The sequence below is a fragment of the Mustela lutreola genome, chromosome 1 (genome assembly GCF_030435805.1).
Source record: "Mustela lutreola isolate mMusLut2 chromosome 1, mMusLut2.pri, whole genome shotgun sequence".
In the NCBI taxonomy this organism is placed as follows: Eukaryota; Metazoa; Chordata; class Mammalia; order Carnivora; family Mustelidae; genus Mustela; species Mustela lutreola.
In genome coordinates this window covers 37,898,914-37,916,059 of record NC_081290.1, presented here as the reverse complement: position 1 = coordinate 37,916,059, position 17,146 = coordinate 37,898,914, and positions in this window count along the sequence as shown.

Genomic DNA, 17,146 nt, shown 5'->3' with positions numbered 1-17,146 from the left:
AATATTGGGATGATATTTAGTAACAGAATATCAGTTTGGTATAACTAAGAAATTTCTTTAATGATACTAACAAAAGACACAATGGGAAAGGAAAACGTAAAATTTAGACTTCAATTTTAATAAGAAGCAGCAGAACGAAATCCCTAAAACAATAAAAGAATGGTGAGATAGAGGATAATCACGATTTTATATTGATAAGCAGGGGACCATCATGGTGAGGCAAGTTAATTCCAAAGTACCAACATGGATTGAAGACAAGCCCTGTAGCTTTAGAAATATTGTGGGATCACTGTAGGAAAGCTCCTTAAGGATGTAAATATGTATGACCTGCCTTTAACTACATTGTGGTCACAATAAAAAATGTAATCCATTTTTGCTGCTACTGTCATCTTCATGTTCACATTTTTGGTCCTGACTTATGCATATCAAAATAATGGGAAATCAAAAAATCAAAAAATGATTTTTTGGGGGGAAGTCAAAAAATGTTCCAACAATTTTACTTTGACTCCTCAGGTTTGTCTTGACTTTATCCTATTAAATGCTTTTTAAGCTCACTGACCGTATCTTACTTATGTTTGTATTTTCCCCCAGAAATGTTAGAATTTTACATATATTAGTGCATTTAGTCTGTTGAATCAGATTTTTTAGATGTCAGCAATGAGTTGAATATGGGAAAAAGTCATCTAAAGCAACACACATAGATGAACTACAATTTTTTTTTTACTCTCAAATAAAATTAAATTGTTATGTAATTTAAAAGCCAACTAAATCCTATGGAACATAGTTATACCTATAGGACTACATACAATTATGGGTCTTTTTTTTTTTTGTAAATAGCTAAAGAAGCACCTCTATATGATTAAGAGTATTTGTTTAACTAAACAATATAGAAAATTTATAATTATTTAATATTTTATATATATATGATATATATATCGTACAGGTAATTAAACAACTATATATAAAACTAAATATATATATACTAACTATATATATTTATATATAAACAATATATATATTAAATAAACAATATAGAAAAGTAATTATTTAATATTATATATATATGATATATATTTATCATACAGGTAATTAAACAACTATATATATATAGCAACTATATATATATATAAAAAACAAATATATATTATAGTAAACAACTATATGTATATAGTTGTTTAATTACCTGTATGATCCATCAAGCCCATGGAGAACTTTTAACATCTGGTAAAATGAAGGGGCAGCAGCTGCTCTAATTAATCCAACTAATAAGCCACTGGTGGCTTTACTGAAGGTGTTGCTTAATTAGGAAATGAAAGCTATGCATAATGTTTTCCTAAATTCTAATGTATCCACACAAAAAAAGCCTCCTGTAAAAATTTAGGTGCAGAATGCTGAGTTTATTTTTTTACAGTTTTCACACTGTCCGAGTCATCAATTAAAAGAGAACGATTAACAAATTCTTTTACATGTTTGAAATTCTGAGAATAATTTTAGAAAAATCTACTGGTAAAATTCTTCTTTTCTAATGCTTTATCCTCCAACCTTTCCTAGCAGCCCTTGGTGCTTTCAGTCTTTTTACATTTTGAAACATAGTCCTTACACAAATTCTAGGGCATCATAATAATGATAATGGCCCTGCCTTTCTTTCTCTTATTTCTCCTCTTACCTCAGTATTTGCTTTTGTCTGGTAAGAATATTAGAAAAAAAAAATAATATGTGCCACTAAGTACTACTGTCCCCATCATTTAACACACAAGAGAACACTGAGCAGCACAGAGCACAATCTTAGAGCAAAGGAGAATTGACAAGTTTGTACTATATTAGAAAAAGTAAAAATATTAAAGCATGTTTAATACAGGTAAATACAAAATATTTTCTCTACAATATATATAAATAGCTAACATATATTGAGTGCTTACCATGCACCAAACACTATGATAAGTACATTAAGTATATTATTTATCTGTCTTTTCTGACAGAATACCATTTTTAACCCTTTTACTTTATAAAAGAAACATTTAAATAATCAGTGATAAAGCAAGGCTTACAGTAATTATTTTCTTTAACTCTAGACACTAAATTTCTGACAAATGTAAAAATGTATTATTTGTTATTGGTCCACTTTCATCAAGTTGGGGATATTTCGAAGAACATATGTCAGAGCTTAACTCCAACATCTTATTTTCTATGTTTGGCCATGAGTTTTCTTTTTTGCTTTTTCTTTTAAGATTTTATTTATTTATTTGAGAGAGAGAGAGAGAGAACAAGCATGAGAGCAGGGTGAGGGGCAAAGGGAGAAACCGACCCCTGGCTGAGTAGGGAGCCCAAAGCTGGGCTCAATCCCAGGACACCAGATCATAACCTGAGCCAAAGGTGGATGTTTAATCAACTGAGCCATCCAGGCATCCCTCCCATGATTTTTCTAAAGATAAAATTTCATGAAGTAGATGGGTTGCAACTTTTTTTTTTTTTAATTCTTTCCTAGTGAACTGGAAGAACCTTCTTCCAATAATTTCCCTACTTCTCTTCCATTTTCTTACAGGATTGGAAAGAGAAAATTGGAGGGAAAGGCAAGATATCTGGCTTTTGAAGACTTTCAAGAAGAGGGCTTTCTAATTTTCAGCCCCTTATACCTTGGGGAGATCTTTATACCCATAGCTCTGGTAGATCAAATGGAACAATAAGGGCCTTCTTTTTTTAATATTTTATTTATTTATTTGACAGATAGAGATCACAAGTAGGCAGAGAGGCAGGCAGAGAGAGAGAGAGGGGGAAGCAGGCTCCCTACTGAGCAGAGAGCCTGATGCCGGGCTAGATTCCAGGACCCTGGGATCATGACCAGAGCTGAAGGCAGAGGCTTTAACCCACTGAGCCACCCAGGCACCCCCAATAAGGACCTTCTAATAAGGATCCATGATCCAGTGAAAACCACATCTCAAAAACACTGTGAATTGGACAACATTAAAAATTTAAATTTAAATTTAAATTTATGGATTTAAGATAAATCCATAAATCCATGCTTATATAACTAATTCAAACATCAGCTTTTGCTAATAGAGGCAAACATAAATTTAAATTCTCTAGGAAATAGAGTGTTCCCTCCTTTAGGATAACCATGATATTAATTAGTACAAAGAGAAAAGTTGATGAGTCTTGGCCTCTAGATTTTGTCAAGTTTCTTTAACACTTCTATTGTATTAATGTGAAGTTATTCTGATCCTTCCTCTTTAGAATCCATTATATCTGTATTTATGTCCTCTTTTAACTTTCTAATATTGCTTACCTGTGACTTCACTCCTATTTTCTAGGTCATTTTTCATATATTTGTCTGTTTTTATAATGTTTTCAAAGAACTGAATTCTTGTTTTTTAATGCTTTTATATGTTTTTATTTTTTATTATTTCTTTGCTTTTACTTCCTTTAGGGTGATTCTTTTTTTGCTTTCTAATTTCTTCAATTAGATGCTTACCTCACATTTTATAAACTTCCTTTTCTTTCAGTATAAGCTCTTAAATCTAAATTCCCTCAAAAGTATCCTATCCATTCTTCCTCTAATGTTATGTCATGTTTATTTCTACATATATTTACTTTCCATTATGATTTCTTCTTTGATATTAGAAATATTTAGAAATAGGTCTTAAAATTTTCTAACATATAAGGCTTTTCGATTTATCATTTTGTTATTCTACAACTTAATTGCATTATGTTTAGAAAATGTTTCATTAGATACTCTAAAAACATGTTAAAGTTACAGATTCTCTTTCTGGCCTATATAGTCAGATTTTATAAATATTCAACGTGTCCTTGAAGCCAATGTGCATTCTTGATTCTTGGGTGCAGGCTCCAAATAGATGTCCATTAAATCAAGTTTGCAAATTGTATTCTTCAAATATTGCATACCTTGTCCAACTTTTTATCTGATTGTCTATTTGTTGTAACAAAAATGGAAAGGTAAGGTTTGAAAATTTCCCATGGTACTAAATATTTTGCCAATTTCTTCCAAACAGATCGGACAATTTTGATTTTCTATATATTTTTTTAAAAGATTTATTTATTGGGGTGCCTGGGTGGCAGAGCTGGTTATGTATCTCACTCTTGATATTGGCCCTGGTCATGATCTGGGGGTGTGAGATCAAGCTCTGCATTGGCTCCACACTCAGTGGTTCGTCTGCTTGGGATTCTCTCCCTTCCTTTCCCTCTGCCCCTCCCCTGCTCATGCTGCTTCTCTAAAATAAATAAATAAAATATCTAATTAAAAAAAAAAAAAACCTTATTTTAGAGAGAAAGCACACACACAAGCAAGGGGAGTAAAGAGGGAAAGAGAATCCTGAAGCAGACTTTCCATTGAGCATAGAGTCCCATGCTGGGTCCTTAGATCCCCGGACCCTAAGATCATGACCTGAGCCAAAATCTATAGTTGGGCCCTTAAACAACTGAGTCACCCAGACACCCCAACTTTCTATATTTTAAAGCTATTTTGATCTGGACATACTAGTATAAATTTACATAATTTTCTTATTGATTGATCTATTATTAAATAGGACTTTGTTTCTAAAATAATGTCCTTTAAAGACTTTTTTGTACTAAGGTAGCTAATACAGATTTTCTTCTGATATTTGCAAACTCTCATGTCCTCATAGCTTCAGTTTATCTCTTGTAAATAGAAAATAATTGGACCATTTTCCATCGAACATAATATTAATCTGTTGGCTGCTAAATACAGCATATTTACATTTATTTTTTTATTACTATTGTGTTTTTAATTCATGTCTGCAATCTTCCTGTATGCTTTCTACTTGGCCTGATTTTAACTTTTCTTCTCTTTGGCTTTTTTTTTTAATTTTTTATTTAAATTCCAGTTAACATAGAGTTTAATTTTAGTTTCAGGTGTAAAATTTAGTGAGTCAACACTTACAACAGCCTGGGCTCTCACAATTGTCTCCTTAATCCCCACCACCTATTCAACCCATTTCCCCTCTTCTCAGTGACCATCAGTTTGTTCTCTGTAGTTAAGAGTGTTTCTTGATTTGTCTATTTTCCCCCCTTTGCTCATTTGCTTTGTTTCTTAAATTCCATATAAGTCAAACGACATGGTATTTGTCCACAGTGAGATATCATCCCACACCTGTCAGAATGGCTAAAACCAACAACACAAAAAACAACAGGTGTTGGTGAGGTTGGAGAAAAAGGGGAATTCTCTTACACTATTGGTGGGAATGCAAATTGGTGCAGCCACCCTGAAAAACAGTATGGAGGTTCCTCAAAAATTTAAAACTAGAACTACCTTATGATTCAGCAATTGCACTACTAGGTATTTACTCAAAAAATACAAAAATACTAATTAAAAGGGATATGTATACCCCAATGCTTATAGCAGCATTATCAACAATAGTCAAATTATGGAAACAGTTGAAGTGTTCATAGACTGATGAATGGATAAAGAAGTGATACATCATTTATATATATGCTATATATGATATTCCATGATATATATATAATATTCCATATATATGTATTTGTATGTCATATTCCATGACATATGAATATTATATATTCCATGATATATGTATATCATGAAACATTAGCCATGAAAAAGAATGAAATTTGCCATTTGCAGCAATGTGGATGGAGCTAGGTTATCTTTGACTTTTTAAAAAATGGGTTTTTTTCCCATACAGATGAAATTTGTGTATTTTCTGCTTACCAGTTTCTGTGCTCACTTTTCTGTCTTGCAACCTAAACATCTACTTTGAGGTAATTTTCCTCTTTTAAAAGTACATCCTTTTAAAAGTAAAAATACATTCTTTAGAAGTTACTTTAGTGACAACTTGCTGGTAGCAAATTTAGCTTTTGTTGATCTGAAACATTTTTCCACTCTTATTCTTAAAGGTAATTGTTGTAGGCACACAATTCTATATCAACACTCCCTATCACTTGTCACCAGCCTCCCTAGCACTTTGACAATGATTATTTCTTTATCTTCTTTTCTCATTGTTTCTATTAAGAAGTCAACTGTTAGAAGAATTGTAGTTTACTCCTTATTCTCATATCCTCCTTTTCTGATCAGACAAGTTTCTTTTCACTGGTAAAGGTTTCCAGAAATTCCTAGGAATCCAGAACTGCATTTAAAAAGTTTTTTTTTTTTAATTCTTTTTTTCTAGTATCTCTATACATCAGAGACACTTCAAAATATCTAATTTTCTCTATGTGGGAATTGGACATCTTTTAGCCCTTGCCTTTCAGGCAGTAGACTGTATGTTTTCAGAAACTGATCTCAGTAACCTGGGTTCCTTATCTGTGGAACAGGAGTAGTAATTGTAATTACCACAATACAGTTCGTTCCACGAATTAAATGGGCTAATGAATGTAAAGGGACTACAACAGTGCCTGGCAAATTGTTGGCACCCAGTAAGTAGGTGGTGTGATGGCCATGGTGATGATAGTATTAGTAATGGAAATTCATTCTGATATAGTAGTTCCTAAAGGGGCACTCAGGTCTTCTACTATAGTACTAATTTAACTTTAAATATAATTTTAAATTATTAAAGTAAAAATATAATTTATTAATCATGACACTACTAAATCTAAATACTAAGTGGTATATATTAGTCTTTCCAATGAGATTGAAAACTCATTGACAGCAAATTATATTTTATTAGTATTCTCCACTGAACCTTACACAGTGCCTACTACACAGGAGATTCTAAGAAATTACAGCTATAATAATTTTTCAACACTTTTATTTAATCTGGCTTTATTCTACCCATCCTTTCCCTGTTTTAATCATGAGTTATATTCTAAGAACGTTGCCCTCTTTCTTACCAACCTCATTTCCTTCAAGAATGGAGTTGATGTTTATCTTGCCTATTGGGCTTTTATTAAGTAAATAAAAACTAAATGCTTTCTTTACAAACACTAGAAATACTGGCTATAAAAAAGAGATGTGGAAAATTTCAGTGCAGTAAAAGAAAAATAAAGAACATCAAATTACACAGATTTAATTCATCTCTCAAAGCAGTTTTTAAAATGTCTTTTTTGATGTGTCTTTGGAGCCATTTTGTATCCATCAAGCTGAATGCATTTGCTGATATTGTTTTTGTGGTCTTTCTTCTAATCAAGTAGAATTGAGAGCCCTGGTAGTTGAGGGCAGAGTTTAGAGATTTTCTTAAAATCTACCAATCTTCATCCCGTCCTCAGCTTTCTCCCAATCTTCATTCCCCAGTACACAGAATTAATTATGTGACTCGGTCAACACTTCCTCCTTTTATACTTGATTAAACTTTGATTTGATAGGATAGATATTAAATCTCCTCATTTTTCTAATTGTAATGTTTATATCTAACACTTATTAATAAGAAGAAAACACAACACCTTTTCAATGACCCACTTAATGGAACGGGACCTATGAAACATACAACACCCAATTTCTATTGCTCTTTTTCTATCTCTGTATCATAAATTAAAGAGGACAAAAGTACTCTCCATAATTTAAATCTAGTTTTCTCTTCAATTTATTAGGTCCCAACCTTTATTATCATCCCAGTGGGAGGTAAGGTTAGTTGTTACTTGTATCTTTTCTTCAGCTGTTCAAGTTCTACAACCAGTGTAAACCAGAAGGGACGTTTATCCTTTTGGCAAAGTATCTGGGAATCTTTCAGTTCATCTAGTCGCACTTTTATAAAACTAATTTTTATCATTTAAAAAAGTCATACTGCTCAATAGTCAGAAAATTAAGATATAAAATATATTTTATAATTTATTTTATAAGATATATAAAGATATAAAACTTTAATAGGTCCTCATGTTCTGTATTCTTTAAATTTTTTTTCTGTTAGATAGCAAAAACATATAGGAATTTTAAGTACTCTGAACAGATCATTTTTAACTGTATAATCTTATATATCTATAATGATGGTTGAAATTAGAAGACATTTCTTTCCCGATTTAGTATTCAATCACTTCAGGCAGCAAAGATTATATTTATTCTTTGAGATCTTTCAAAATCAAGCTGACTCAATTTTTTATTTTATTTAAATGCTTTAGTGAGTCTTTTAAGGTCTCTGAATGCAGTAATGTGGTCATCGAGTGAGCATTATGTATAGTCAGTAATAATGAAGTATTAATTTTAGTTTTTCCTTGACTAACTGCAGGATTGGGAGTAATAGTGACAAATAATCAACTCTTCTGCACAAGTGTATGCTACTTGTACAGAACACTTAGACCTTCCTAATAAAATGAGTCTTCCTCTTCCAGATCCCTTTGCCCAGGTAACCTGTCTTTTCATTTTATGGATGAATTTGCAGCTTAATTATTTTTTTTTTCTATCTTTCAAAGGAGGCCTTTGGCCATGTAATGACAAGGACAAATTTGCCTTCCTCTGTTCCATGGACACCAGGATTTAGATGACTGCATTAGTAAATACGGCTTGCCACAGATTAACTGGAATCAATTCTAAGAGTGACTCATCCTTCCTGACACTCTCTCCAAAGGCAAAGCCCTTCTGCAGGAATAGCCCTTGTTTTCTTCTGAACACTGATACACATGCCCAGAAAATTGGAGAAGGGAAGATAGTGTAGATGGAATTTAAAAAAAAAAAATGCTCAACTCATTTTAACTGCAGTAATTCCCAAAGAGCAATTATATTATAGAAATAATAAGGCCCCTGGAATCTCTACCATATTTTTTCCTTATTTAAAAATTTTTTTTAAATTTATTTTCTTAACTGGGTCAAGGAGGATGCTGACTGGTTTGGTTTTGATCTGATAAATGCATGTATCCCTCTCATAGTGCATGTGGGGTCATCTCTTCGGGTGGGAGGAACTCGAAGACAAGGGGGAGAAGTCCTCAACACGGGCCATTTTCCTTCACATTCAGAACCACCTTTTTGACCTTGCTATGTGATAAAATTTATCCTAACCATAAACCTTTACATTTATACAACATTTTCATTTCTATGACTTAAAAACCATGCTTCTTAGGTATAATTGTTATACTTGTCATAAAAGTCTCTTATGTTGGGGCGCCTGTGTGGCTCAGTGGGTTAAGCTTCTACCTTCAGTTCAGGTCTTGATCTCAGAGTCCTGGGATCCAGCCCTACATCGGGCTCTCTGCTCAGCAGGGAGCCCCCCCCCCCCCCCGCTGCCTGCTTCTCTGCCTACTTGTGATCTCTCTCTGTCAAATAAATAAAATCTTCAAAAAAATTTTTAACAAAGGCTCTTATGTCAATGGAAGAACTTTTCCCTCTCTTTTATATATATTATTACATGATGACACTCAATATTAATGTCTGAATGGAGATTTAAAATTTATATTAAAAAAATGTGTTCATAGACTAACACTGATTATATTCTCTACTAACCTAGTTGAATTTGCATTTATTATACAAAGTGCAGGTTTATCATGTGACCAAAGACAGGGCTAGATTCTTTCACATACTTTATCTCATTTTCGTTTATTTCCCCCACTTTGCAGAAAAAAAAAATAGGAGGCTTTGTGTAGTTAAATATACAAGTTCATATTGCCAAGAATTTATGGACCAGTAAAGCCAGCCCTAAATCGCTGTTTTTATTATATCCCACCAGTATTGAAAAAGGCTATCTTTCCTTACTGTACTATGATGTCACATATGCCATAAGTTGGTTAACACTATATAGATAGAGACCTTTGACTTTGACTTTTTTTTTTTAATTTTTAAATTTATTTATTTGAGAGAGGAAGAGAGAGTGAGCCTAAGCAGGAGGAGGGGCAGAGGGAGAGAGAGAGAGAGAATCCTAGGCAGACTCCCTGCTGAGTGTGGAACCCAATGAGCTCATGACCTGACCTATAGTTGGAGGCTTAACAGATTGAGCCACCCAGGTGCTCCCAGACCTTTGACTTCTAAAAAAAACTATATTCCAAAATTTCTCCTTTTCTCCAGAAATAGTGAAAAAATGAAAAAAAATATATATATATATGGGAATCTGCAGGGGATGGGATAGGAAGGTGAATAGCAAACTCATCACCCTCAGTATCTACACAAGATTGACATATTGAGAAATTTCCATGTAAAAATCTGAATTTTCAGGTTCTTTTTCAAAATTAGATCATCTAGAAACATAGAGCACCAATTTTTATGTAGTATCAATCAGCTGGAGATGAATAATGGCCAAGCCCTTCTAACTGAATATGGTTTCCATGTAAGCACAATTGCTTTCATGCCCCACATGCTACATTCATTTATATTACTTATTTACCTTACCCTCCACCCATATTTCTGATGCCAAAGACGCTGGTAGAGAATTTCTCTGTGGCTTTTTAGCTCATTTGTCATCATTGTAAGATAAGAGTACCTGTGGATTTCAGCCTGATCCAATAGCTTTCTGAGCTCATTGACAAACATGTGGAGTGGAGGGGATTCTCCTTTGATAACCAAAGGAAAATGAGATGGCTTGCATAAGCTAAATGCAATAGACTTGGGCTTAGTCCCAGAAGTCAAGTTATCCATCCAGGTAGAAATTCCATCCTATTTGTCTTTTTGACAAATGTGTTCTATGTTCTCTGCATAATGCAAATAAACTTCTATTTTGTATTATCCCAACACCCTAAATTAAAAAAAAAATAGTGTGCTCAATTTTAATGCACAAAAACATTGTAATAATGCTAATATGAAAGGGGAATTTTTTCAAAAAGTTTTTTTTTGAAACAACTTAGCAATAATAATAACATTGCATGATGACAGATGGTGACTATACTTACTGTTGTAAGTATATTGAGTAATGTACAGAATTGATGAATCACTATGTTGTACACCTGAAAGTAATATAACATTGTATATCAACTGTACCTCAGTAACAATTTTTTAAAGGTGCTTATTATTAACATTTATAAAAATATAAATCAAAGCCAAAATGAGATAACACTTTATACTCACTATAATGGTGATCAACAAAAAGAGATAGCACACTGTAACTCATCATAATTAGTACTCATAATAATCAATTTATAATAAGAAATCCCTTTTGTGAACAAATGTATTAAAAATTCAATATAATAATATTATTTCTAAGTATCTTATGTCCCTACATGATCACCACCAAAGGTTAGTCCTTTAAAGAAATGGACTATGTCCCATTTATATCTCTATATTCACTGCTGAGTACATTGGTTCAAATTGTGTAATCAATAACTGTTTCCTAAATTAAATACAAAAATTTTACCTTCTAATTGAAACTATGAATATTTAGTGCATTAACATCTCAGTTTATGTGTATGATGTGGACTCCACTGTACACCTAATGATTTTTCAGCAAGCTCAAGCCCCATTGATAGCAATGAAGATTTAGACCCCATCAGGCAACAAGCAAGCAACCAACAAGTCAAAATAATCTCATCGTTGTACCTCTCAGGACAAGTAGCTGCTCTTGTGTGGCAATAGCCCCAAAGTAGAACAGATAAATGTATTTGGATCTATATACTTTGGTCTTTTCTTGTTGCTAAGACCACATCATCAAGAAGTACAATAGGTACTTGAGAGGTTCCCAAGTCAGCAGGTTCAGCTTGATCATCTTTATTTACAAGTCAAGACTATCTCCTTGAGATCTTCTTAGCCTTCTGTTTAATCCCCACCAATACTCTTTGCAAACCTTCCACCAAGTTGAGACTAATTATACTATATATTTTATACTGTTCTCCTCTAATAACCACTGACTTCATTTCCATATGGCTTTTCTCATTATAGTATCATCAACATGAACAATATCATATCATTTACATGAAAAAGACACTGCTACAAAAAGGCAACTGAAGGTGATACTAATTCATTTCAGACTTTGTAGATCTTCATCTACTTGCCTATTCCTAAATTTGTTGTGTGGCATAAGATTTGTAGTTGTAAGTATGAAAATATAATCTTCCTTCTTTTTAATGTAAAACTGTTAGTCAACCATGCATATTTTCTTTCTTTGTATAGATTACTATGGCACTCTGCACTTAGACTTCCAAAGACTCATGTTTTTTGGGAATGTGAACTAGATATGATTTAAATTTTTTTTAAAGATTTTATTTATTTGAGAGAGAGAGGAAAAAAAAAACATGAATGGGGGGAAGGGCAGAGGGAGAGAGAGAAGCAGACTCCCCATTGAGGAGGGAACCTGACTCCAAGATCATGACCTGAGTTGAAGGCAGATGCTTAACTGGCAGAGCCACCCTTTGTCTCTAAATATGAGTATCTGTATGTTTCACAATGTAGTATCATTATTTTTTTATGACACCATGAATTCCTACTTGAATTTAAAGATCCTATTATATTTGTGCATATAATGTGTTTATAGTTAATAATAACACTAGTTCTAAGTTTTAAGGTAGATATGATTTTCTTTTCCTTAGGGAAAAAGAAAAAAAAGTTTGGCTGTATTATTTAATTTTTGTTGTTATAATCTTGATTGGCCCATTTGACAGTAGAAAGCTAAGCCCCCCACCACGCAAAAACAAACAAACAAACAAACAACAACAACATCAACAAAAAACTTGGGAAATGGAAGGCTGAAATAAAGAGTGTCCTAAATTTTTCTCCAAATAATATATAATGATGTTTAAGATTATTTAGGAAACCCACTGTTACACCCTCAGTGTTCCCAGATTGTCAAAAGAGCATTTGAGGAATGAGGTTGTTAAAAGAGCACTTGAAGAATGAGAATCCCAGATAAGGCAACAAGAGGGTGAGAAGCAAAAGTTTCATTGAGCAGAAAGAAAAACTCCCATATGGGAGGGACTTAGGGGGGCTAAGCCCCCAAAATGAAGTTGTCTAGGGGTTTTTAGGTGTCTTATCTGGGCAGAGTGCAGTTTAGGAAATGTGGCATATTCATACAAAAGAATATTATTCAGCCTTTAAAAAGGACATCCTACCATATACAACATGTATGAATCTGGAAGGTGCTATGCTAAGTGAAATAAGCCAGACACAGAAGGACAAATACTGCACGATTCCACTTAGGTGAGGTGTCTAAGATATTCAAACTCATAGAAGCAGGAAATAGAATAGTAGTTACCAGGGTTTGGAAGAGGAGAACTGGGGAGTTGATGTTAAACAAGGGTGAAGTTTCAGTTATGCAAATGAATATGTCCTAGAGATATTTTTGTCATACTGTGCTTATAGTTAACAATACCGTACTGTACTCTAATAATTTGTTAAGAGGATAGATCTCATGATATTTGTTCTTACCATAATAAAAAATAAGAGAAAAAAAGATGGGGTAGAAGTAAATGCATGCTAGTTAAGATTAAGAATATTCAGACTTGAGAAAAATCATGTCTTGAGAAACAAATGTCAAGAATATTGGTCTCCACCAGCTCCTGAGGACACAGGCTTCTGAAACACCAAAAAATACCATGGTAGCTGAAGCAGCTGGTGATAATCTCTGGCTGTCATAGATAAGCAGACTAAGGGAATCTTCCTTACAAAGCAGATTCCACAGGTCTGAGTGACCCCATTACCACAATCACTGAGGCCAAAAACCTACATGAGTAAATGAACTGTCTGTTAGAAAAGAAGCCAGCACTCAGTAAGTCACTGGGGCCTCTGAACCACAGGTTCAAAAGAGTAATGACAATAGGAGACTTTGGATATGTGCCATGAAAAAGAATGGCACCTTGAACAAGACCTGGTGATCGGAGGCCCCTCTACTACATATCTCAAAGACAGAACACTTCAACTACCACTCTTCAGAGAGAGAAAACAACAAGCATAGATGGTTTGGTTTTCTCCAGCATATGGTGAAATATGATGCATGATTGACCTTTCATTGGGAGATTTTGAATTTAATTCTCCTGGTTATATACTCCAGATGTCTAACTTACATTGATTAAATCTTAGTGAGGCTTATTAGAGAAAAAGTTACATTGACACAGATTAAAACAGTGAGGAATACTGTATTCAGGGATTTTGTAAAAGGTTTCAAGACAACTTCAATAAGAGAGAGATAGTGCTTAAATCTAAACACTGCAAGGGCAAATGGGGATTTATAATCAAAAAGAAGAATGAGAGGGGCAGTGGGTAGAAAATTACTAAGAGGAAACATTAGGTCCAGGGGGATTTTTGCCCAAGGCAGACCAGGGTGATGAGTTATCAAGGGTGAAGGAGAAGGAATTGACCATATAGCAAAGGTGGAAGATTGTCTCTACACTAACTTGACAGGATTCTCTCTAAAACTGAACTAGACAGGCTGAAGACAGGGTCCAAGGACCATGTCTATTTATGAAGAGGGCTTAGAGGAGCCTAACTAAATTTTGGTCAAGAAGACAGTCTTTGTCAGGCAGAATAAAAAATGTTCTCCCCACCATTCTTTCCTTAGCACCATTCTCAGCAGGACAGAATCTTTTTCTTGAGATAGAATCTGGAGATTGGCATTTTAAAAAATATTTGGTACATGTGAGTCTCAACTTGTGAACATTTACTGTGTTCTTTTAGTTCTTTATGCTTTACAAAATATGGTCTGCCAGAAAATAAGAAAATGTATGCACACAGTGATAGGGGTATGGCAAACGGACATAGGAGCCAACTGAAAGAAGGCAATAGCCTAATCTGGAACAATTTGAGCAACAAAATAATTTAGTACTGAATTATAGCTCAAAGTACATAATAAATATTCATGAGTCTATATTGATATAAATCCATGATTGAATAAATAACTGATTGAACAAATAAATGAAGAACGGACACATCTCCTATATAGAAAATTCCAAATAATTTATGTAAGTATTTCCCAATCAAGTAGAAGGAACATAAACCCCACTCCTTAAGAGTGGGCTACCCACAGTGGCTCCCTTTCAATGAGTATACAAGATAGAAAGGAGGAAGAAAGTGGAGAAACCTGACAAACACTACCTAGATTGGGTGATCAAGGCTACCAGCAACATTGATAAGTCATACTGATAGTATGTATTCTTGATAAGAAGAGGAGTTTGAAACCTTACCTTTGTGGATCTTCCTCCCTAAAATTCATAATGCTTGTTTTACTATGGTTAAAAAAAATACAAAACCCAGTTGAGAGAAATTCTACAAAATATCTGACTAATATACCTCAAAACTGCCAAGGTCATCAAAAACAAGGAAAATCTGAGAAAATTTTACAGTCTGAAGGAGCCTAAGGAGACATGATGACGAAAGGTAATGGGGCAGCCTGGATGGGATTCTGGGCCATAAAAGGGACATTAGGTAAAAAATAAAACATATTTCTCATTCTCTTAAAGGCACCCTGCAGCAACAACACCCCTTACTTAAAGCCTCTGTCCTTGGGGCGCCTGGGTGGCTCAGTGGGTTAAGCCTCTGCCTTTGGCTCAGGTCATGATCTCAGGGTCCTGGGATGGAGGCCCGCATGGGGCTCTGCGATCAGCAGGGAGTCTGCTACCCCTTCTCTCTCTGCCTGCCTCTCTGCCTACTTGTGATGTGTGTGTGTGTGTGTGTGTGTGTGTGTGTGTGAAATAAATAAATAAATAAATAGCCTCTGTCCTTAACCAGGTATCTACCATCTGTGCCTCTATCCTTTCCATGCTCTATTCTCAGAGCACTGAGTTACACTCTGTTCAAGGTGTAACTTCCCCTACAGGGAAAGCTGCCTTTCTACACAGGCATCTCTGTTCCTTCAGCACCTATGCAGTCTCCAGTCCTAGGATTAGCCTGGATAGTCTCCTGAAACAGGTGCTGGAGTGATTCCTCCACTGTAGTAGTATTTGTAGGTACTGGTGGGAATAAGAAAGCCAAGATGCCTTCTACAAGAAGTTCTGCTAGAGCTTGTCCCTACCCAAGTGGCAACTGTGCTGGGTTCAGGTCCAGGGGCTTTTTTAAAACAGTTGTACAGGTGAAGAAGGGCCCCAAAGTAGAATCAAGAGTTTCATATTTGTTATCCCAACACTCTTCCCAGTTAAACACTTGGAAGAAACCTTCATTACAGAGGATTTTTAGGAAAGTGAAACTACTTTATATGCTTACTACAAGGATAGGTACATGCCATTTGTATTTGTCTAGATGCACTGAATATACAGCACCAAGAATGAACCCTAATACAAACTCTGGACTTGGAGAATTATGATGTCATCATGGATTCATTAGTTGTCACAAATATCCCTCTCTGGTGGGGGATGATAATTAATGAAGAGGCTGCACATGTGTTGGAAAAGGAGGTACATAGGAAATCTCTATCTTCTCCTTGATTACCCTATGAGCTTAAAAACTGCTCTAAAAAAGAGTCTATTAAAAATAATAAATATCAGGGAGATTATATGATAGTTGTCTTTCTCCGATTGACTTATTTTGCCAAGCATGATACCCTTTAGTTCCATCCACGTCATCACAAATGGCAAGATTTCATTTGTTTTGATGGCTGCATAGTATTCCATTATGTATATATACCACGTCTTCTTTATCCACTCATCTGTTGATGGACATCTAGGTTCTTTCCATAGTTTGGTTATTGTAGACATTGCTGCTATAAACATTTGGGTGCACGTGCCCCTTTGGATCATTACGTTTGTATCCTTAGGGTAAATACCCAGTAGTGCAATTGCTGGGTCATAGGGCAGTTCTATTTTCAACATTTTGAGGAACCTCCAAGCTGTTTTCCAGAGTGGTTGCACCATCTTGCATTCCCACCAACAGTGTAGGATTGAAACAAGATGGGATTGGGAGGGACTAAGTGACCCTTAATCTCACAAAACAAACTGAGGGTTGCTGGGGGGAGGGGCTTTGGGAGAGGGGGTAGGGTTATGGACATTGGGGAGGGTATGTACTATGGTGAATGCTGTGAAGTGTGTAAACCTGGCGATTCACAGATCTGAACCCCTGGGGATAAAAATACATTATATGTTTCTAAAAAATTAAAAAAAATAAATAATAAATATTAATAAATAAAGGAAAAATATAAAAGGACTTCATAAGACTCCTTGAACAAAGTTCCTCATACTGGGTCTCTGCACGGTCTGTCACTTTCAAGCCAAAGTGCCCTATTTTAGGGCAAATATTTTGCAATCTGATTGAAAACTCATGGAGCCTCCTTTAGTGCACTGCTTTCTGACTCCAGTTTTTGTATTACTCATGGAATGTCTTCTGATTTCTTCCTGTCAGACCTCATAGTCTTTTGTATTTCACCATATACTTTGATAGCTTATTAAATCC